Source organism: Rattus rattus, chromosome 3, assembly GCF_011064425.1.
Source record: "Rattus rattus isolate New Zealand chromosome 3, Rrattus_CSIRO_v1, whole genome shotgun sequence".
NCBI classification, from domain to species: Eukaryota; Metazoa; Chordata; class Mammalia; order Rodentia; family Muridae; genus Rattus; species Rattus rattus.
This window is the reverse complement of record NC_046156.1, coordinates 68,712,801-68,736,789: the sequence shown is the minus strand read 5'-3', so window position 1 is coordinate 68,736,789 and position 23,989 is coordinate 68,712,801. Positions and strand designations below refer to the sequence as shown.

Genomic DNA, 23,989 nt, shown 5'->3' with positions numbered 1-23,989 from the left:
CCCAAGAATTTTTATAATAAATTTATTAAAAATAGCTAAGAACTAGAGACTGGTATGGCTGGGTCAGTTGGACAGATCAGCTGTAGTTGGTTTATGTAAGACTCTTGATGAGGTAGTTGTGGTGTGTGGTGGATGGAATTCTGAGGAAATAGTAGTAGAGAGCCCTTGGAAGAACAGGAACACCAGCCAAGGCAGAACCATGGACATTCATAGTAAGATTATAAGAAGGAAACCATGACCGGGTTTATATATTCTGAATGCTGGGCTGGCAAGATGTATTAATTGATTCTTATCTTGTAATAGCAAGTATTTTAGAAAATGCTAAATTTAATCAAGGAGTCTATACTATATGTAGTCATACTGATGATGAATTGCATTTACAACTCCAGTCTTCTTGTTCTTCGTGTACTAGTGCTGCCTCAGTTCCCCAGGTCTTTATGCATTCTGAAGGTATTGGAAATGGAGCGTTTCTTTAGGGCTGGAGAGGTGGCCCAGTAGTTGCAGATTAGTACATTTGCTTTCAAAGAGGGTCAGAGTTCTACTTGTAGCACCCACATTGAGGGGTTCACAACTTCTTGTAATTTAGCTCCAGGGGTATTCCATAACTTAATTTGGTCTCTCAGGGTTTCTGCACTTTATATACATACACTTGTGTATATTATATGCGTACAGATACATATACATACAAAAATACACACAAACTTTTACAAATTTAAAAGAAAACGAGAAGTTTTTGTAGTTCAGTAGTTGAGAGGTCTTTTAGGGAGGTGGTAGTGCTGGGGGTGGTTCACAGCAATGACTTTCTGAGTAACAAACCATAGTGCTTCTTTCAACCATGTAGTAACTGTCCATTGCCTGAAGTCAAGTCCAGATCTAGAGTAACCAAACAATTCTTGATGAACCAGCAACTATTTGCCAATATAATATTTCCTAGCTAGTTTCTTATAAGAATGGTTACACTGTAGTCTTACTAATGCATTAAAAGTCTGGTTGTGGCATTTGATTCACCCATTTTGTATATATGCTATTCACATAACCTAAAGACAGTATCCTTTGTTTAGTCTTAAAAGTTTCTTCTATTTGTTCAAGCTTAGTTGTACCCTTTACACCATATTTAATAGTTAACAGTATCATTTTGTAATTTACATTAGTTTTTCTAGGTGCCTATCTTATTTTCCAGATTAAATTGCTTGAGGTCAAAGATGAGTTAATTTTGCAGCATTTTCATGCTGTGCTAGCTGAAGTTGACAGTGCTGATTGGACAAGTGTTCAGTTATGTTTTTGATTTTGAGCATTGTGTTGTTTCTGAGATATTTAGCAGGTAGCATGGATTTTATACTTTGGTCTTATGGGTAACCACAACAAAAGAAAAGTATATATTAATTTAATTGTCAACATCTCTTTCAGTTGGATGTACTGTAGAGAGAAGATTGTGTTTGGTGATGTTTTAAAGTAAATGCCTTAAAGAAAACCCTTTGTTTATGTGACAAAACAGGGAAACATTACAAAATTGGAGTCCCTGAAGCTTCTGATGTACAGTTGAACAAGAGGGTGCTTCAGCAGCAACAGCAACAGAGGAGTTGCTTTATTGGCTGAGGTGTATTAGTAGCTTTGCCGGTCAGATAGCTAAGGGTCCTTATTTCAGTTCATGATTATGCTAGAGTAGTGAAGTGAAAGCTGTTGACCTGCTCTTCAGCGGGGACTGGAATTTTTACAAATAGATTAAAGTACATAGAGATGTGAGGGGCTAGGTTACAGTGCATGTCACAAACATTAGGAAGCTTTTCTTGTCCACTCTTACTACAGTTGGCCCTCCAATACTTACTAATTGATTCTGAAAACAATGGCTTTAATGGGATGGTTTAATAGAATTAGAGTAATAGTAGGATTGTTTGTACATCTCTGAGTGCTGTTAGATGCAAAGAGTAATATGAGATACAGGATTTATTAAATTGGAGACAATGCAATGCACGTCTTCCTTTTTACTTTATGTGTCTGTGGGCATGAATGTGTGGAAGTCAGGGGACAATACTGGAGACGTTGGTTCTGTCTTCCCATCATGCAGACCCAGGGGATTGAACTCAGGTTGTCAGACTTGGCAACAAGCATCTTCATCTACACTGAGCCATCTTTCTGGTCCTTGTACTGTAACTTATCTGTTAGGTTTTTTTTTTAAATTTTACTTTCATTCAAAATTTTCAATTGCGTATATATATTATGGACGTTTTTCTAGATTGTCAGATTGTTATTTTTTTCCTTGTTTCTTCTCTGCTTTTCTTATTTTTCAGTTCTCTACCGTTTTTATTTTTGTTTTCTTATTTTTTTAATTTTTTTTATTACATATAATGTACACTGTTGCTGTCTTCAGACACACCAGAAGAGGCATCAGATCCCATTACAGATGGTTATGGAGCCACCATGTGTTGCTGGGATTTGAACTCAGGACCTCTGGAAGAGCAGTCAGTGCTCTTAACCTTGACCATCTCTCAGCCCTTACCGTTTTTATTTTAACTCATATTTTTCCCAATTTTATTTTCCTGGAGAAGGCTATCCTAGTAAGGGTCATTATTGCTGTGATGAAGTACTAGAACTACTAAGAACAATGTAAAAAGGATTTATTTGGCTTTTTTTTTTCTTTATTAACTTGAGTATTTCTTATTTACATTTCGATTTTTATTCCCTTTCCCGGTTTCCGGGCCAACATCCCCCTAGCCCCTCCCCTTCTATATGGGCGGTCCCCTCCCCATCCTTCCCCCATTACTACCCTTCCTCCAACAATCACGTTCACTGGGGGTTCAGTCTTGGCAGGACCAAGGGCTTCCCCTTCCACTGGTGCTCTTACTAGGCTATTCATTGCTACCTATGAGGTTGGAGCCCAGGGTCAGTCCATGTATAGTCTTTGGGTAGTGGCTTAGTCCCTGGAAGCTCTGGTTGGTTGGCATTGTTGTTCATATGGGGTCTCGAGCCCCTTCAAGCTCTTCCAGTCCTTTCTTTGTCCCATTCTCAGTTCCGTGGTTTGCTGCTGGCATTCGCCTATGTATTTGCTGAATTCTGACTGTGTCTCTCAGGAGAGATCTACATCCGGTTCCTGTTGGCCTGCACTTCTTTGCTTCATCCATCTTGTCTAATTGGGTGGCTGTATATGTATGGGCCACATGTGAGGCAGGCTCTGAATGGGTGTTCCTTCTGCCTCTGTTTTAATCTTTGCCTCCCTATTCCCTCCCAAGGGTGTTCTTGTTTCCCTTTTAAAGAAGGAGTGAAGCATTCACATTTTGATCATCTGTCTTGAGTTTCATGTGTTCTGTACATCTAGGGTAATTCAAGCATTTGGGCTAATAGCCACTTATCAATGAGTGCATACCATGTGTGTTTTTCTGTGATTGGGTTACCTCACACAGGATGATATTTTCCAGTTACATCCATTTGCCTATGAATTTCATAAAGTCATTGTTTTTGATAGCTGAGTAATATTCCATTGTGTAGATGTACCCATTTTCTGTATCCATTCCTCTGTTGAAGGGCATCTGGGTTCTTTCAGTTTCTGGCTATTATAAAACAAGGCTGCTATGAACATAGTGGAGCACGTGTCTTTGTTATATGTTGGGGCATCTTTTGGGTATATGCCCAAGAGAGGTATAGCTGGGTCTTCAGGTAGTTCAATGTCCAGTTTTCTGAGGAACCTCCAGACTGATTTCCAGAATGGTTGTACCAATCTGCAATCCCACCAACAATGGAGAAGTGTTCCTCTTTCTCCACATCCTCGCCAGCATTTGCTGTCACCTGAGTTTTTGATCTTAGCCATTCTCACTGGTGTGAGGTGAAATCTCAGGGTTGTTTTGATTTGCATTTCCTTTATGACTAAAGATGTTGAACATTTCTTTAGGTGTTTCTCAGCCATTCCGGCATTCCTCAGCTGTGAATTCTTTGTTTAGCTCTGAACCCCATTTTTTAATAGGGTTATTTGTCTCACGGTCTAACTTCTTGAGTTCTTTGTATATTTTGGATATAAGCCCTCTATCAGTTGTAGGATTGGTAAAGATCTTTCCCAATCTGTTGGTTGCCGCTTTTGTCCTTTACAGTGTCCTTTGCCTTACAGAAGCTTTGCAGTTTTATGAGATCCCATTTGTCGATTCTTGATCTTAGAGCATAAGCCATTGGTGTTTTGTTCAGGAAATTTTTTCCAGTGCCCATGTGTTCAGATGCTTCCCCACTTTTTCTTCTGTTAGTTTGAATGTATCTGGTTTGATGTGGAGGTCCTTGATGCACTTGGACTTAAGTTTGTACAGGGTGATAAGCATGGATCGATCTGCATTCTTCTACATGTTGAACCAGCACCATTTGCTGAAAATGCTATCTATTTTCCATTGGATGGTTTTGGCTCCCTTGGCAAAAATCAAGTGACCATAGGTATGTGGGTTCATTTCTGGGTCTTCAGTTCTATTCCATTGGTCTATCTGTCTGTCTCTGTACCAATACCATGCAGTTTTTATCACTATTGCTGTGTAATACTGCTTGAGTTCAGGGATAGTGATTCACCCTGAAGTCCTTATATTGTTGAGGATAGTTTTAGCTATCCTGGGTTTTTTGTTGTTTCAGATGAATTTGCAAATTGTTCTTTCTAACTCTTTGAAGAATTGGATTGGTATTTTGATGGGGATTGCATTGAATCTGTAGATCGCTTTTGGTAAAATGGCCATTTTTACTATGTTAATCCTGCCAATCATGAGCGTGGGAGATCTTTTCATCTTCTGAGGTCTTCTTCAATTTCTTTCTTCAGAGGCTTGAAGTTCTTATTGTACAGATCTTTCCCTTGCTTGGTTAAAGTCACACCGAGGTACTTTATATTATTTGGGACTATTATGAAGGGTCTCGTTTCCCTAATTTCTTTCTCAGTTTGTTTCTCTTTTGTGTAGAGGAAGGCTACTGATTTATTTGAGTTAATTTTCTACCCAGCCACTTTCCTGAAGTTGTTTATCAGCTTTAGTTGTTCTCTGGTGGAACTTTTGGGATCATTTAAATATAGTATCATATCATCTGCAAATAGTGATATTTTGACTTCTTCTTTTTCCAATCTGTATCCCGTTGATCTCCTTTTGTTGTCTGATTGCTCTGGCTAGAACTTCAAGAACTATATTGAATAAGTAGGGAGAGAGTGTTCTGAATTCAAAGTCTATTGAGGGAAGCCAAGGCAGGAACTCAAGTAGGGCAGAAATGAGGAGGCAGGAGCTGATGCAGAGGCCACAGAGGAATGTTATTTACTGGCCTGCTTCCCCTGGCTTGCTCAGTCTGCTTTCTTATAGAACTTGGGACTACCTGCCTAGGGGTGGCACCACCCACTGTGGGATGGGCCCTCCTCTATTAATCAGTAATTAAGGAAGTCCTATCAGTGCTTGTCTACTGCAGTCTTCTGGAGGCGTTTTCTCAGTGGAGGTTCCCTCCTCTCAGATGACTACAACTGTGTCAAGTTGACATAAAACAGACCGGACAAGAATCAATTCTTAATTCATTTCTTGCTTTGTCTTATCCAGTTTTTATCATGGTCTTTTGTATTTTTAGTTAAAGATTAAAAAACAAAAACCTTATAAATGCTTACTTGAGTCATTTCAGTTGACCTTCCTGTGTTTTCTGTGGCTTTTAGTAGTGAGGTTGGGGCTTTAAACTGATTAGCTGAAGTATTTTGACTTGGATTGTCTCAGTACAATCAGTAACAGTGCTAATGCTTCTGTTACTTAAGAATCCTGTAAGTGGGAGTTGGAGAGAAGGCTCGGTGGTTAAGAGCACATACTGCTTTTCTAGGGGACCAGAGTGGAGTTTCCAGGACCCATATCAGAGCGCTCACGACAGCCTGTAACTCCATTCCCAGAAGACCCAACGCTCTTTTGGCTTCCAAGGATAACCCCTGTCCACAATGTGCGTGCATAGATAAGTAAAAAACACACCAATTTTTGAGTACTATTTAAATGTGATATACTAAAACTTTTTTTGTTAAATAGAACTGTTTAAAGTTTTTTTTTTTAATTTAGAAGAAATTTTAATTAAAAAAGTACATAAGTTTGTGGAGTTCCATGAGATGTTATGATACATATATGCACTGTGTGAAGTTTATGGTAAGGTTAACACATCTACCTCTTTAAACAGTTACCATTTCTTTGTAGTGAAAAATGCTAAAAATCCAGCTCTTTTTGAAAAATAGGTTATAATGTTATGTGTAGTAGTTAGGCTACTGTGCAGAGCACCAGAACTTCCAACTCTGACCTAGAGCCTGGGAAGGTGCTGGGTTGTTAAGTATCAGTGTTTGCTGGTTACGACAATGCAGGAAGAGTCTCATGAACTTACTGTTGTTGAACTGTGTGCAGCCACTGAGATAACTGTACCTTTCTGCTTTACTGGTCACTCCATGCTTCATCCTTAGTCTGTGTGACCTCTCAGTGTTCTCAGACAGCATAAAATTGAACTTACCTCTTAAGAAACCCATACTCTATTCCTGTGGGCTCTTTAGATAACGCATGATCTGTTTGTTGTCTTGTCTTTGGTCACTGTAGACTCTTAACTTCAAAGTAGATAAGCCCTTCCCCCTCCCTCTCTCCCTCCCCTCCCCTGCCTTCCCCTCCCCTCCCTTCCTTCCTGTAGGATAGATCTCTTTGGTGTAAGACTTCAGTAGTTAATCTCTCAGGATGACAAATCTCTTATTACGAAGATAATAAAGATACCTCTCCAATTAATATTTCTCTTAATAATTGAGAGACAGCCTTAAAGCTGTTTAAAGCTGTTTCATGCTTGAAGGGGGAATGGAATCTGAATTTTAAAAGTCGATTTTCCTGTGCACTTTGGTCTCTAAGTGTTAGCATCTGTATTATGTGTCTGTCTTCTCACAGAACCCTCATAACTCCTGGCTGATTGAGCTTTCTCTACAGGCCAAATTCTTAAATTCTTGTAATGTTACAAGATGGTGAGCCCTTCTTTAATGAATGCTGGTCTTAGGAGAAACATAAGTTTCTCAGCGTCTGGGGAGGCTGAGAGAGCTTATCTTCAAGGACTGGGTTTGCAACAAGTGTGTGTGCAAGTGGTTAAAGGTGCTTGCTGCCAAGTCTGCCAACCTGAGTTCAACCTGTATGACCTACATGATGGATGAAGAGGACATACTTCTACGAGTTGTTCTCTGATCTCCATGTGTACCTGTGGAACTTATGTGCATTCATTCACATGTATGTGTACACACTAGAAAGCAAAACATGTAACAGTCCATGGCAAATCTGCTGTTGTGAATTACTGAGTAGGTGTCTTTTTTTCCCAAATGTGTTAAAAACTTCAAATTGAATCAGGATGCTAATTTAGTTTAGAGAGAAGTAGAAATTGTTTACATTAAGAGGCAGTAATTAGATAATCAAATGTAATTAAAAAGAAATGAGGCTGCTTATATTTTAAATAAAGAAGATACTATTGTCAATATTAAGTAAATTTTAGGGACATAAGAATATTTATTTGTAAAGCATTCTTCAGCAGGTTCAAAAGGCTTAAAAATAAAAAAGGCATTGGTTAGAAAACACTCAGTTTGCAAAACAATAGGACTGAGTAGTTTTCTTTAAAGATTTTACAAATCCCTGGCATGACCACCATCTGGTCACTGTTAATTCCTTTATATATGTGCTGGTTATGTATTTATAATTTTGTTTGTATATGTGCATGTCAGAAGACAATGTTCAGGAGTTGGTTCTCACTTTTCCACTGTGGATCCTGGGAATCAAATAAGTCAGGCTTGCATAGTAAAGTTTTGCCTGCTAAGCCATCTTTCTGGCCCATGTTTGTGGATTTAACTTGAGCCTGTTTATAAGTATTAGCAAAACTTGGTGCTAAGTGGTGGAGTTGTAGAGTGCTTGCCTTGCATACATGACATCCTAGGTTCACCCCATCACCCCAAGAAACCATTGACAAGTGTAGCTGGGGAGATTGCTCAGTGGGTCAGGGTGCTTTGTAGCACAAACATGAACCAGGAGTGCCCATGTACCCTTGTGACCTTAGTGGCAAGGGTCAGTTGGAGGCAGAAGGATGGCTGGGGCTTGCTGGCCTATTAGCTTAGCCAAAAACGGCAGCAAGCTCCAGGTTCAGTGGGGGACCCTGTCCTAGGGGGCTAAGGCAGAGAATTGATAGAGCAGGTACTTTCTGGGCTACTAGATTTTCAGACTAGCCTGGTATTCTAAATTTGTTTTATTGAAAACAGATTTGTCAACTCTTTCTGTTTTAGGAAAGTGAACTTGAAAATTGGAAGTGTAGTTGAACTCTTTTTAATCTGGTGCTGTATTTTCACAAAGTGAAACCCAAACCAGATAGACGGAGAGTGCCATTCTTCAGAAGCCTCTCTGTGCCTTGTCACTAGATAGTAACTACCTCGTAAGAAAGGTAGTCACCCTGTGACTTCATCAGAGATGCGCTTTGCTTAGCCTCATTTGTTTTTCGATAGCTAGATCCTAAGTGAGCACTTGTTCTTGCTCCTGGCCCTTCGCTTACTCTGTTTATGTTATTGCATTTTTATGATTTTACGTAGGTTCTTATTTCATGTCTTAATTTAGTTTCTGTATAGGGCTATAGCAGTTTATGCCCCCTTCTGCTGTTGATACTGGACTTTGAACAGCTCGGGGTCCATCAGGCTGATTTGTTGTGACAGTTCGTCTCCCATCCTTTTGTCGCTCACTCTCACGTCTGTAGTGGAACGCCTCAGAGAGCTATCGTTTGGTCAGTGGGATGTGCATCTCTACCATTTACAGTTCCTTTTCTAGAGGATAAAAATACCAGGGGCAGCACATGCTCATGCTTGCTTGCAATTAATATCGTGTAGTTTTAAAATAAATAAAATATTTTGATCTGCAGTAAGTAGTATCTCACGTTGATGAGTCTGTATTTTCCTGGTTATGTTCAAGTATGATCTTTAGAATTTTTATTAGATTCTTTTATTATATTCTTAGGCTATCTTAAAAAGTAGATTGTCATTTTATTTTAAAATCCATTCCATTTTTGGTTTTGTGTATACATATATGTGTCAATGTGCAGGTTGTGTATGTGAGTACAGGAGGATATTGAACTCCATGTTGCTAGAATTATAAGCGGGTCTCTGAGCTCCTAAAGACTCTGCTAGGAACTGAACTGAGGTACTCTGGAAAGGCGGAAAGTGCCCTGCCCACAGAGCATCTCTAGCATCGGTTGTCATTCAACATATGTTTTGGATATGGATCTTGGTTGTACATGTACCTTGCCAGAGTTCTGCATCCTTAGTCTGTAATTTCAGTGTTTTATAATGAATAGCCAATTATAACAACACAGTTTTTTCCCCCTGTGTGCCATTGAAGACATCTTTGCCCAATTTGAAAAAGTTATAACCATTTCTGGTCATCTTCTAAAAACTTTATTATCCTAAATTTTCTGTTTAAACCTCTAATATCCCCCTTTCTTTCAATATTTCCCAGGGGTTAGATGCTATCAATCTGATGCTTTTGATTTTAGCACAAGTAGATATAGGAAATCTATTGGCATGACTTAATGAAATTTACATTTATTTATTTAATTTGGTGTGCATGCGTGTGCGTGCTAAGTCCATACATGTGGTGGTCAGAGAACAACAGGATAGGTTCCTTCCTCTTCCTGGGCTCTAGAGATAGAACTGGGGTCATCAGACCTGGCATCTAGGTAAGGTCTTTACCTGATGACCTATCTTGCCAGCCCAAGAAACATCTTACTTTTGTAAATGGTATATAATTTCTAGATGGTAGCAGTTACGTTGTTAATTAAATGTGGTGAATCTTTAAAAGGAATTTTAAAAGTTTTTCCACCTTGACTGCAAGAGGCAGTCAGTTTTACTTTATATTATAGTCCATTCTTTTGAGTCTAATAGTGATGGTGATGTGTGTTTTCTTTTGAGGTAGTGCCTCTAGCCCAGGCTGGCCTTGAGCTTCCTATTGAACTCCTGATCTTCTTGTGTGCACTTCCGGGGACCCAATACCCAGCATATACTGGTAGTGAAAACACGAATTGTGCAGCTTGGTGCAGCTGCTGTGTTCGGCAGATGACTTAGTCGCTGTTAAGAATGAAGTGATTAGCAACAAAAAGATAACTATATGCTTAGTGTCTGGCAAATAGTTAGTTCCATAAGTATTGCTTAGAACTCTTATTCCTGAATGTTTGAACCTAATTGAAATCTGACTGAGAGGATTTGTATTATAGTTGTTTTTATTAAGTAAAATGACTTAAATCTAACTTTTATCAATAGTAAAATCAACTTGCCAGTTTATACATATTGTTTTGCTATGGATAATATACTTTTGTAGTTTAAACTTTGCCAGTGTTCTTGCAGTTTATTATCTCTTCCATGCATTATGTATATAAGTTATTCTTAAGATCATGAAAACTTTAGGCAGACTATGTTTAACTCTGACATTGAATAACTATTTTTATTTTTATTATTCAGGAAATCTCTGCTATCAACGAGACTTTTAAAAGGCTCTCTAAATATTTGGTAAGTCTTTGATTTCTGTGCACTTTTGCATGTTTCTTAAATTTATGTATGTGCTACATGAACCCCTCTGACAGCAGTAAGTTAAATTACAATAAGATTATATTTGTTTTCATTTTTACCTAGGTACGAGAATTTCTTCTCTTTATATCTTTTGTGATCCCTCTACACATTGTGTCTAGGCAATCAGGTTAGTAAGCAGGAATGGTAATTTATGAATTAAATAAGACTTTTTCTACTTGAGATTTTATACTAATTGTCTATTAATTGCCAAAACATTCAGATGGTGATGTGTTAAGTCTTGTTTACCACAGTGTGAGCATAAGCACCATTACTGTGAGTTGGTGTCTATGCTGTTTCCAATCTGGATTACCATAACTTCTCTCTTCTAAGATTAAAATGAAAACTTCTCTTTGTAGTTGCCTTCATTTCACTAGGGTGAGCTGTCCCCTCTCCCTACCCCACTGTGTGCATGATATATGTGTGTGGTGTTTGTATGTGTGCACATATGTGTACAGGTATGTGTGCATACATGCTGAAGCCAGAGGAAGATGTCAGGTATCTTGCTTTATTGTCTTCCACCTTGTTCTCTTGAGACAGGTTTTCACTGAAACTTAGGCTCACCATCTTGCTGTTAGGGCCAGCAAGCCCTAACAACCTTTTCGTGTCCCCCAACCCAGTGGTGGTGGAGTTATGGGGTCACCTGACCATGCCCAGCTTTTGTGTGAGTGCTGGGAACCAAAACTTAGGTTTTCATGCTTGCACGGCAACCACCTTCAGTCACCAAGCCGTTTCCTCAGCCCATCTCTTGTTCCTGTGTCTTTTAGGCCACTTCCTTCCTGTTTATCCATGCATCCACCCATACACGTATTATGTATATCCTGCACATAGTAGAAAGCAGGTGATAGTTTCTCTTCCCTGAGTTTGGCATACTCATCAATTAGCATGATGGTCCCATTTACTACCCATCTTCTTAACGAATTTTTATTCTTCTTTATAGCTGAGGGGGAAGACCCATCATAGTAATGTGAGCATGTTTCTTCATCCATTCATTCGTCTGTTACCTGGCAGCTCTGAACAGTGCTGCAGCAAACACTGATGTGCATAGCACTGTGCTGTGCTGGCTGGTTCTTTTAGCTGCGTGTTTGGAGTAGGAAAACTGGATCACAAGGAGTTCTATTTGTAGGGTTTTCTTTTGTTGTTGTTGTTTTTTTTTTTTTTTTGAGAATCCTCTGTACTGACTTCCATAGTGGTTATTCCAGCTTCTATATATACTAGCAGTGTATAAAGCATTCCTTTTTAATAGTGAAATTTTTAAAAGTTATTAACTGTTCTATTAAATGGGATAAAATGCTGAGATATCCAATAATCAAGTACCATGGTATAGTTTGTGGTCATTTTGAATATAGGCACACAAAAATGTTTATTTCATTAGCTAAAGGAAGGTCTAGATGTATGAAGTGGAAAAAACATCATTTTTTTATTAAACTGTTTACTGTATTTGAAACAGTGAATATTTGACCAGAAGGTATGCCCATAGCAATTATAGCACATGCTTACATGAGCAGCAGTTATAGTCTTCTGTTTAGCACATATGTGCAATTTGTAGCACATTCAGGAACAGTTACTACAGCAGAGATGCCTGCCAGTGTGGCGGCTCATCTCTGGAGTACATCACACAGAAAGGGCTAGTTTGACAGTCTCCTAAATGTCCAAACTGTCATCATTGTAGGCTTTGGAGGATATCTCATCTTACATGTTTGTGATAGTTTTATTGTCATACAGCTTACACCCGGGAACCTCATACTGCACACTTTGAGTGATTCTCGAGTCTGTCAGGTGTGCACCCCTCACAGACGCTCACGTGCAGGGTGCTTTCACCTCCCTTAACCCTTTCTCCCTCCCTCTCGGCAACAGGAGATGGCTTTCTGCTTGTGAGTTTGCCTGTTTTGGATATTTATAGAAAAGCACCAGGTAGTATTTGTTCCTTTGTGCCTGGCTCCATTCACTTAGCACAGTCTTTTCAGCATCATATGTGTCGTGTCAGGATTGTATTCCTTTGTATGCCACATTCTACTTATCCATTCCTCATGATAGAGCTACTGTGTATTGTGAACTTGTGAGGATATATATTTTCATTTCTTTTGAGCGTATGTGAATGGGGTGGGATTGGTAATTAATCCTTTGTATTTCTCTTCAATACACAAGGGTCCTAGTTTTTCCACATCCTCATGAGCGGTTCTGTGTGTATTTTAGTCTCCTGGGTGATGGGAAAGGACACTTGATTGTGGGTTGTCTCTAAAGAAAGAGCCTTCAAGGGTTTACTCATTTTTCAGAGCAAATGCTTTAATGTTGAATGATGATCATTCTTTAAAAGTTGTGACTAGTAAACCTTTATTAAAAATGTGGCTTGCAAGTATTTTCTTCTATTCTGTGGATTCTTTTTAGTTTGAAAAACAAAAGTCATTGGAAAAAATGACTGATTTTGTTTTTTCAGATGAGTTTCTCTGTATAGCCCTGGCTATGCTGGAACTCACTCTGTAGATCAGGTTGGCCTCAACCTGAGATCTAACTGCTTCTGCTTCCCAAATGCTGGGTTTAAAGGTGTCTGCCACCATTGTCTGGCAGAATTTTAATCTTGATAGAGCTCAGCTTTCGTTTTGCATTGTGTGTGGCACAAAGTTCCAAGTTCATTTTAAAATAATTGATAGTTTAGGACTGTGGTAGGTTTCATCATAAAGGACATTGACATTTCTTGTATCAGATGGCCAGAGCACAGAGGAAAGAGTGTCTAGTGTATTTGTCTTTCAGTTCCTCATGTATTTGTTTCCACTAACCTTATGTCTGACACTGTGTATTACTTGACCCCCGGCCCTACCTGTCCTTGCAGTAGTGCAGAATCAGTGACACAGACTCTAGGAGCAGGTGAGAAATACAGCAGCAAGCCCCTTTAATACCCTCCACCTGCACCCCATTGGTACCAAGAAAGCATCTCTTCTAAACAGCAGTTCCTGATTGGCTAGCATTGTCTTCACCAGCAGCCCTTCTCTCAGGCAGTCCTCAATTAGGTCCTCCTGCAGGAGATACTTTTGCAGCTGCTCGGTACCTTACATAGAGGTGGCCCCCACCATTCCTGCTACAGTTACTATATGAGATTGGTTTATTTATATTAGTCTATATTGTGTGTGTTAGTTCCCCCTTCTCCTGAGATGGGACAGGGTCCTGTGCATCCCTGGCAGGACCTGGATATCCCTGCTTCCTAAGTACTGGGATTTTTGAAGTTTTGCTTGCATGTTTGTGATTTCTGTTCTTGAAAGAAAATGGATTCATATGAGATGTGTGTTTGTTACTTTTTGGCTGAGAATGGTTTTTGATTTGGCATGTGGCCAAAAGCTTTCTTAGGACATCACTGAACACGAGGCTGATAGAAGAAATGCTGGGAAGAACTCTGCGACAAGATGACATCAGAGGGTGTGAGCCATACATCTGGGTACAATATCTGCCTAGTTCTTTCACTGCCTACCATAAACCACTCAGGTGCCTGGTGATGTCTGAGTGTCAGGCTGATAAATAGGAAGGCGTGGCCCCAGAGGTAAAGGAACGGAGCACAGGCAGCAGCTGCATGCTGCAAAAGGCACGGTTTGGCGTTCCCTTCCACAACACTAAAACCAGAAGTTCCTCTGAAAGATTATAGCAATGTCCAGATAGACTGTTACGTTATTTACATCATCTATTCATTTTTATCGAAAAGTTATTAGATATATATGGAAAGGAGGTATGACTCATTTATTTTCAGATACAGAAAACTAACAAGTGGAAACTAACTCTGAGTAGAACTAGATAATGATTAAAGATCTTAAAATAACTCTTTTATATGTTCTCAGGAAAACCAAGGAATACTGTTTTCAAAAGACTCCAAAAGAATAGTGAGGAGTGGATAGATAAAGCATAGAGGAACTTTAAAGATTGCAGAAGAGTATTAGGGCTGTCTGGAAGGATAGTTAATTAAGTAAGCAAAACAAGTGTTTAGCAGTGAGGAGAGTCAATTAACTTAGAGTAATAAAAGTCATCAACTGGAAGGATTGGGAAGATAAAGACTAGAGCCCAGGGGAGGGCCTGTGAGAGGGTTGCTGGCTGTGTGAAGTCACATGAGGGTGAATAATGGCTGCAGACTCAATTCAGCGGGAAGTGTCAGCCTACAAAGCCAGGAAGTTCTGGCAGAACCAACATTAAAGAATCTGCATTTCGAGCTGCTCAGTTGCTGCAAATACAGAGACTATCCTAAAAGCACTAATAGAGGAAGAACTAGACATTCAGTGAGCTGAAAGAAAAGGTATCAAATGGGAATCCTGTGACCATCATAACTTGAAAGTAAAATAAAGACATGTTCAGATAGAGAGACACTAAAATTCTGTCATCTCACCACAGTTAGGAATAGTTCTAGAGAAAAGTACCAGTTTGAAGGGAAATAGCCCTAGACGTTATAGTAAAGCTAGTAAATATGTAATTTACTATATTTTTTCTAATTATAAAAAAGCTGTATGATTTTCCTTACTGTAAAAACAACAAACTGTAATACTATATTGTTGACTATAATGTTATTTTGTTGTGTACATGAAAACATTTGTCAAATCATACTGTTTCTTTTTGACTAAATTTGGATGTTGTAGTTGTTGAGCATTTACTGTGCTTTTGCTTATTTGAATATAATATTCATCTCCTGTGCAATGTCTGAGAAATGACCTATCAGACTCCAGTAAGACTTACCGTGACTAATGCACGTTAAATGATAGATAGTTCGTCTTCCACTATCTCAACTCTGCTTAAATCTTTAATTTCATTTCAGGTTGTTTAGTAACATATTGTCACTTTGAAATGTGAGAATTTTATAACAAATCTGCCACTCTGATTATTTCAGGTGGGCCATTCAGTGACACTGATTATATATTATACTGTGATTATATATATACTACATTATATATATATATATATGTATATATATATTACATTGATTATATGTATACTGACACACTATATATATTATATGTGTCATCCTCTCACTACCTGTATGCAAAACTTTCTCCTTACTTCTGCCAGAAACTCTGCATGCAGTAAGCAACAGTCCGCAGTTCCCCTTCTTTAACTGTTGTTAGACTGTCTGTCTGAGCCATGAGAGTGCTGTGAATTGTCAATATGTCCACGTGCTCAGACGGTTGTTTGCAAACTCCTCACTTTATGACTGATTCTTCAGAAATTTTTTATTAGTCCGAAAGTCATTTTATAGTTTTGCTTTTATATTTTATAACTTTTACTTTAGAAATTCTTCACCATCTCTGAATATAGCCTATTAGTCAGGGTTCTCTAGAGTCACAGAACTTATGGATTGTCTCTATATATTAAGGGAATTACGGGAAGTCTGCAGTCCAGCTAACCCAGCAATGGGCAACTCTGAATGGAAACCCAAGAGTCCAGTAGTTGCTCAGTCCCATGCGGCTGGGTGTTTCAGCTGGTATACAGCTGGATCTGTATAAGCTGGGATCCTGAAAGAATAGTCTCCAACAGATGTGCTGGCCAGTAAGGGCAAGCAGGCAGAGAAGAAGGAAGTCTTCCTTCTTCCATTGTCCTCAGTAGACCTCCAGAAGAAGGCACGGCCAAGATTAAAGGTGTGTACCACCATGCCTAGGTTAGAACTTGCTCTGTCCCAGGCTGGACTTGATGGGCCTAAGTTTTTCATAGATCAAAAGCGTGTGTCTTCCATGTCAGGCTCTGGGTTAAAAGCCTCTGCCTTCCATTTCTGGATTGTAGTTCATTCCAGATATAGTCACATTAACAACCAGGAACAGCCATCACACCCTAATAGCTCCAAATTGATTGCATAGACAAAGCTGGCCTCAGATTTGGATTGGATCTGCTGCCCTAGACTTCTGACTTTATATAGATTTTACTTTTTCTATTGTATTTTGAAAGACTGAATAATGGCCCCCCAAATATGCCTACATCCTAATTTTCGGAAGCTGTGTTGTGCCGTGTCTTGAGGAAACTGCATATGTGGTTAAGAATGTTAGAGTGGGGGTTTGGGATTTAGCTCAGTGGTAGAGCGCTTGCCTAGGAAGCGCAAGGCCCTGGGTTCGGCCCCCAGCCCCAAAAAAAAACAAAAAAAAAAAAAACAAAAAAAAAACAAGAATGTTAGAGTGAAGAGGCTAGGGAGGAGGAAGGGATGAGGAAAGGAGGCACAGGCGTCAGTGTGCTTTGGAGGAGGAGCAAGGGACCAGGAATCTGGGGAATTGAGGAAGCTGTCTGCACCCTAGAAAGTAAAGGGGAACAAATTTACTTGACCTTCTAGCACTTTGGATTTAGCTCAGTGAAACTAGTTTTGAACATAGCATCTCAAGAACTTCAGTTAAGGAACTTATTTCCTGCCAGTGGGTTTGTGATCGTTGCAGTAGCCACAGAAGCTGATGCAGACTTTGGTACCTATTCATGGAGTGCTGCTAAAAATCCTTTGGGGTGTGTGTGTGTGTGTGTGTGTGTGTGTGTGTGTGTGTGTGTGTGTGTGTGTGTAGAACTTGGAGAATGGGCAGCAACTGGTAGAATTTTGAAGAACATGAAAGGAGAAAACTTGGCTTGTCTTGAATATGGCAGAATACAAAAGTTTTGCTGCTGATGCTTCAGAAGGAGGCAAAGGAATCTGGTAAAGAAAGCTGGAATTGAGGCTAGAGAGATGATAGAAGGGTAAGGACTCTCACTGCTCTTGTAGAGAACAGGGTTGAGGTCCCTGCACCAACATTAGGCAGCTCCCGACTTCCTGTATGCTCTAATTCCAGATCTGATGCCCTCTTAGTGTCTCTTCCGAGACATGCATGCATCTGCCCATACAAACACACGTGTGCACAGCACTAGCATGCTCACACACAAATAAGTAAGCAGGAATACCTAAAGAAAAGAAAGCCTAATTTTTAAGGACTCCAAGAAATCCTTATGAATAGACTGCTGATGGAAATGCAAATGTTAAAGGTACTACTGGTGAGGGTCACCTGTGGTGCATGTGTGGAGGCCAGAGGCCTCACTGAATGTAGAATTCCCTAGAGGGTTAGACTGGCTCCTGCTTCTACCTCCTCAGTTCTAGGATCGCTCCAGGATTGCCATTACATGCTAGCCTTTTTACACGGGGAATCTGAACTCAGGCCTTCATGCCTGGTCAGCAAACATTTGGCCCACCTAGCCTTCCCCTTAGCCCCTAAATTTATAGTTTTCATAACATATATTACTTGAAACAAATTTCCTTTAGAGCTGGGGACCGAACCTGAGGATTTGCAGGCTCTACCACTGAGCTGCCTCCCTAACCCCGTATGCTTAGGAGCTACCATAAAGGCTTTGCCACTTCTTTCTGAACACACGAACATTGTATAATTTAATGCAGAATTCAGAACTTCTTTTTTAAAAGCTAGAAACTGAATTTATGATGGGAATTTTATTTAGCACAATGTATTAGTCCATTTAGACTAGCTTACTTATTGAAGAAATTATTTGGAAACTGGAAGTACATTGCTTTTAGGATCGTTGTAAGTGGTAACTTCTGATAATAGCTAATGAGTACATTTGAATTATAAAATCCATACATCCAGCCCTTACTTACCTTTAAGTCCTTTACAGCATGGGCTTGTTTGCTTGTTTTCTGATGGAATCATATCCAAGAATCTAATTACTGTGCAGATTCAGTCACTACATTGAAATTCAGTGTTTAAGGTAAATGCAATGCTACTTAGGATGACATTACTAAGTATTACAGTTCCCCCTTCTGTCTCTTCAGAGTTACCGCACCATGCTTAGCTTGTCTGATTTCTTTCAATGGCTGGCCAGGAGTTACCAGGAAACTGTGTATCAATCATAGTATTGAATTCAGTAGTTGAATTTAGAATGTTCATTGCCAAAGTTATTTGTAGTTAATATGGAAATTGGGTAACAAGGAAAGGAACACAGTGAAAGACACAGGCGTTGCACAATTGATGGCATCTAATGTTTCTGCTGGACAGGGCAGGGGATCTATGCACCCACTGGGGTGGGTTAAGGCCATGGAAGAAGAACGCTACTCAGTGCATCTACCTGCACAGAGCTTGTTAACTGTAACAGAGGTTTTTGAGACAATATGGGAAATTTGACTATTAGCTGGTGTTAATGTTATGATCTGATCATGTGATTCTGGGAACATGAGAGGCACTTGAGTGTGTCTGTGTGTGTGTGTGTGTGTGTGTATGTGTACAGAGAGAGAGTATGTAGGTATGGTATCTGGGACTTAATTTAAAATATCTGCAAGGAAGAATAAAAGTCAAAGCAATATTGGTGGTATTTTGAATTGAATATAGGTGTCATAGATATAAAATGTAAATGAATATACCGTTCTTTTTTACGTATATTGGAAACTTTTCATGTAAAAATTTCAGGTTTTACCTACGGACGGTTTTGCTGGTACTGCTTTTCTCCTAACATTTACAAGTCTTCTCAGATATTGGAGAGCTTTACTTAAATTTTTGCTGCAGAAATGAGGCTCTTGTAAACCATTTAACCTTTACTCTGTATTTTTTGTTACCTGTCACCATTGACTGTAGTTATTATTCTGGTTGTTTTGGGAATATTAATTTAATTCTGGTGGAAGAGATTTCTGTTTCTGTTGCAGTACCTCCATTTCTCTGACTTCCTAGCACATTATATGCTTAGTAAATACTTGAGGGAATGGGAATGAGTTCTGGAGAACCGAGGACATGGAGTTTGGTCAAGGACAGAGCCAAAGAGAATGTTTTTGAAAGTTAATCTTACGGGGCTATGGAAACCTTACCCTTTGGGGAAAATGCAGGCTAATATGTATGGGTTTGGAAGAGTTAAGTTATCACCTCCTGTTTCTTTACCACATTCAGCATAGTCTTAGCAGGAATTACTCAGGTACTGTACTGTGCTTTTCCCAGGTGACTTCAAAATATTCTCTGATTCTTTTGAGACCAAGTCTTATTCTGATTCCTCTTGCTCAACCCCTCAACTCTCCAGGACTTCCTGCCTGTGCTACCATGACTGTTCTTATTTTATCTCTGTGAGTGCTTTGCCTGCATGCATATCTTTGTACCACTTGAGTCTGGTGTCTGTGAAGGCCAGAAGGGGTTAGTACAGATGATTGTGAGTTGCCATGTGGGTGCTGGAAATTTTACCTGGGTCCTCTGGACAAACAGAGCAGCCAGCGTTAGCCACTGAGACATCTCTCTAGTCCTGAATAACTAACATATATACGTAGACATAGATATACCTACCTACCTACATACAAACATATATACATACATACAAACAAACAAACAAACAAACAAAATAACTATATTTTCCTTAAATGGAGTAAGAAGGATGGCATTGTGTTCACTCTTGTAAATGTATTTAATTAATCAAGTGAGACGTGAGACACAGACTGCAATGTGTAAGGAAACTTCTCAGGTAAATAACCACATGTGTCCTCTTGTAACATAGATTGAGAGTGACAGACTAAGCACCATCCTGGCAGTATTGAAAGCAGTTTTGATCTCATAGATTCCCTGCAAGAAACCTGGGAGCCCTGAGAGTCCATATTGCTGGAGAGGATAATTTCCTGTTGGGATACTGTTTATGAACAGCACACGGTGTTTGCAAGTAGAAGAGTCGGTGCCTGAAGGGATACTGAAGCCATGACCTTATGTGTGAGGACTAATGGCAGTAGCTTGCGTTTACACACAGATAAAAACGGACCAAAGAATGTCCTGTGAAAAGTTGTTTGTAGTTTTCCGAGGATAGATGGATAGATGGATGGGCTGATGGGTGGATAGAGGGAGGGAGGGAGCTGGAGATCTAACCAAGGCCTTTTGCATGCTAGGCAGACACTTAAGATTTAACAGATGGATAGATCCTCTTATTTCCTCAAAAATTGAAATTAATTCAATATACATATAATATTTAACTTTTCAAAGTAAGAATTTGACATTGAGTTACTTATAATTAGGAAGGAAATGTAGAATATATAAAAATATAAATATATAGAGATATAATATAGAAGGAAACTAGTGATGAGGGCTGGGAATGTGGTTATGATGGTGTGATGAGAATGGACTCCAGTGGCTCCTATGTTTGAAAGCTCGATCCTCCGTAGGTTAAACTGCTTAGGAAGGGTCAGGTGGTGTGGGTTTGTTGGAGGAGCTGTCACTGGGGGTTGGGCTCTGAGGTTTCAAATCCAAGATCAGGACCAGTCTGCCTCAAAGCTCTTGACAACTTGTAATGTGTCAGCGACTTTTCCGGGGCCATGCCTGCTTGCTGCCATGCTTCACGTCATCACAGTCATGAGCTCACCATCTGAATCTGTAAGCAGGTCCCCAGCTATGTTCTTCTAAAAGTTGTTTGGTCATTGTGTCACCTTAGTGCAGTAAGGAAGACAATGATAGATCACTCGCTTACCATGCTTAAAGAAAACAGTACTTATTATTATTAACTTATTATTGACCAAATATTAATACATAATGTTTTCTCCACTTTTTAAACAGTCCTATATAAGTAGACTTGATTAAGTATTCACTGTTCCCCCCTCCCCCCCGGCCAGAACAGTATTCTGCTCATTTTCTGACATTTTATCAATGTTTACTTCTGTTGGTTAGTCTTCACGTTCCGTCTGTATGCAACATAGCCGTCAATATTACACTGAATTAGCTAACGGAAGAAAAATGATAAGTAATGAAAATAACCACTATTGCTTCCATTCTGTTCTTGTTAGAACTAACTTAAGAGTGCTGTGTTCTTTGGCCTGTAGAGCAGCAGCACAGGAAGGAAGGTAGAATTACCGGCAGTCCAGCTCAGTCGCATCCACAGGCGAGGATTTATATTCTGTTCAGCATACAGTGTTTTCAGCAGGCGAGTGAGATGTTACTGATTTATTTTATTTTTTTAATATTGTCTTTATTTACAGAAGGTTGTATTTTCCCCCAGTGAAGTGCATGCCTGTTTCTAGGCATTCTGGAAAACTGATTTAACTATAACACGAGTATCTAAAGAACGGTACAAGGTGAAGGTAGGAGGAGCCGGCTCTTCCCGGCTCTGAAGCAAGGAAGGGGCTGAGCATGAGCTACACACAGAAGCAGAGCAGGGAAGGGGCTGAGCATGAGCTACACACAGAAGCAGAGCAGGGAAGGGGCTGAGCATGAGTTACACACAGAAGCAGAGCAGGGAAGGGCTGAGTGTGAGGCACACAGAAGCAGAGCCTTTCAGGGCCTCAAAGTATAGGGTCTTTGAATAGAAGGCATTTTTATTTTTACTGTTTTTTAAAGGTATGTTAAAAGAGTTGGCATCATTGGTATCTGGATGGTCATTAAATTATTTTAAATTGGTTATTTAAGAAGACTAACATGTTTGTATTAATGTGACTCTTATTCTGGGAATTCAGAAAGAATTATAATTACTGAATGTAAGTAGCTATGTTATCAGGAAAGGTAGAATGTTTTAAGTATAAGATTGTTAGGGAATGATTAAAACCCTCAGTACTGTTTGCTTATGTTTTCAGTGTGGTTTTCAGTTCGGTTTCTCTGTCTACCGAAATGCAAATGACCAAGGGAAGGATGCCTCATCAGGATAGGTCTTTGATGGCTTTTAGTTATTGCAAATACATGTACATAGCCACATCCTTTTCTTCTCAGCAAACCTCAGAACATGTATGACAGCAGGCATTCCTCGGCTCACTTGGCTGCTTGTCTTATTATGTAGGGAAATACAGCAGTAGATTTTCTTGTCGTTACCCTTCAGGTCCAAGTTCAGCATGCAGAGGGAATTTCTTACTTTTCTCATTGTATTCAGACATCCTTCTGCCTCTCCCACCACTATTCAAAGATTTGTGCTAGCTACTGTCCACCTTGTGTTATTTTTAAAATAGATCTAGGCCCATGTTTTCTGTTTGGGTTTTAGCTTGACTCTCAAGACTGAGAACAGTTCTGTCTGTTAACTGTAGTAGAGAAGTGAAGCAAGCGGTCATTCTTACTGTGAGTGCTTGGCAGGCTTCTTAAGTGTAGAGTCAGAGGTCATCGGGTCTGGGTGGTGAGCTATAGTCTGTCCAGAAATTCAGCTCCGGTTGTTTCTCAGAGCAGTGCTGCAGCGGTTCTCCAGATTCCGAGGCTTTCTTGAACAGTGTAGGACCAGCGAGGGGTGGGGCTCTTTCCGGTTGGCTGTTGAAAAAGCATCCTTTTACAGAGGGAACAGGTTGGATAGGCTGAGCTGAAGGCGTAGGCAAACAGATCCAAAACTGATGGAAGACAGAAAGAGTGGTTAGTATGTTTTGGGGTGTCTTGAGCTTGCTGCTTTGCTAAGTTCTTGAGCTTTAATATAAACACGTTGAAATATTAAAGCACCTTACATTCTTTGTGTAGTAGCCCGGAGACTTACTCTTTTCACAGAGTTTCTTGGTGATGAGTTGGTGGCTGCTATCTATCTTCTGTAGTAAAGTTGGTTTTTCTTTCGTTTGTTTTTAATTCGATTTTAACAGTGTTTCTTTCAGCCAGAGAGCTGCAGAAATGAGTCAGTTAGCCGGGTTTAGTATATTCGGGACATTACAGTTGTGATTTTTTTTAAAGCCAAATTCTCTTAATGATCGAGTCAATGTGTGGCTGTGGCTGCAGCAACATTATTTCTTTTTTAATGAAGAGGTTGAACCGTTCGACTTGCTGCTCCGATCTGTTCCCTTGTACCTATACATCAGACCAGTTGCAGAGATTTTCCATCGAATGTCCCAGGCAACTAAAGGTAACTACATAGATTTATTTCAAATAAGAATATACAGTTAAAGTGACTGCATTATAAGTAGGACCGAATGATTAAACACAAGAACAATTAAGATGTTCTTAGCAGTTTTCTTGACCTTGCAGTAGCTATCCAATATCATTTTGTCATCATCAGATTGTGGCAGTGGAAGTGCACTGCAGTAATTGATTTTGTAATAGGATCAGGTGATTTACCAGCGGCCCTGAGAACCACTTGCTTGCTCAGAGTGTGCAGCACTCTAATGGCTGTGATTGCAGCCCAGAGCTGATGTGAGGCGGCGGGCCACCCACCGTAGCAGCACTTACGTTAAAAACGGCAAGAGTACTAGGAGTTTGTCTGTTTGTTTGCCGTGCTGTCGCTTTTGCTTGGATGTTCATGTGAAATCTTAGACATTATGATTTTCTTTTTCAATCACCAGTTCATAAAAAGTTTACTGGTTTGACTGTCCCTAAATATAACAAAGCACAGCCTTCTGTCTCCACTTCTGAGCTCAGCATCAATATGCTGTGCTGGTGACCGTGAGGACGCATGTCTAAAACAGGAGCTGTTGTATATTATCTGAACTAAGTGAAATATTCTTAACACCCGCAAACCCCATCAACTCCAACTCTACTATATGATAGTACTGGAACTAGAGGATGTTACCGACCCAGAGAGTTACTAGAAAATTGTTTTGTGTCTTATTTT

General features: G+C 39.7%; 1 protein-coding gene across 4 annotated transcripts in view; it reads left to right on the top strand.

Moving 5' to 3' along the window:
* The window catches only part of Fbxw7 (F-box and WD repeat domain containing 7), a 184,084-nt gene that overhangs the window by 60,836 nt on the left and 99,259 nt on the right, over positions 1-23,989 (top strand). The window contains exons 2-4 of one of the 4 annotated variants that reach the window (XM_032898155.1): positions 5,797-5,910; positions 10,457-10,504; positions 10,628-10,691. The gene's annotated coding sequence lies outside the window, so the exon portion shown is untranslated. Of the gene's footprint in view, positions 1-5,796; positions 5,911-10,456; positions 10,505-10,627; positions 10,692-23,989 lie in introns of those variants that run through there. The other 3 variants (XM_032898156.1, XM_032898157.1, XM_032898158.1) reach the window with 3 other exon arrangements.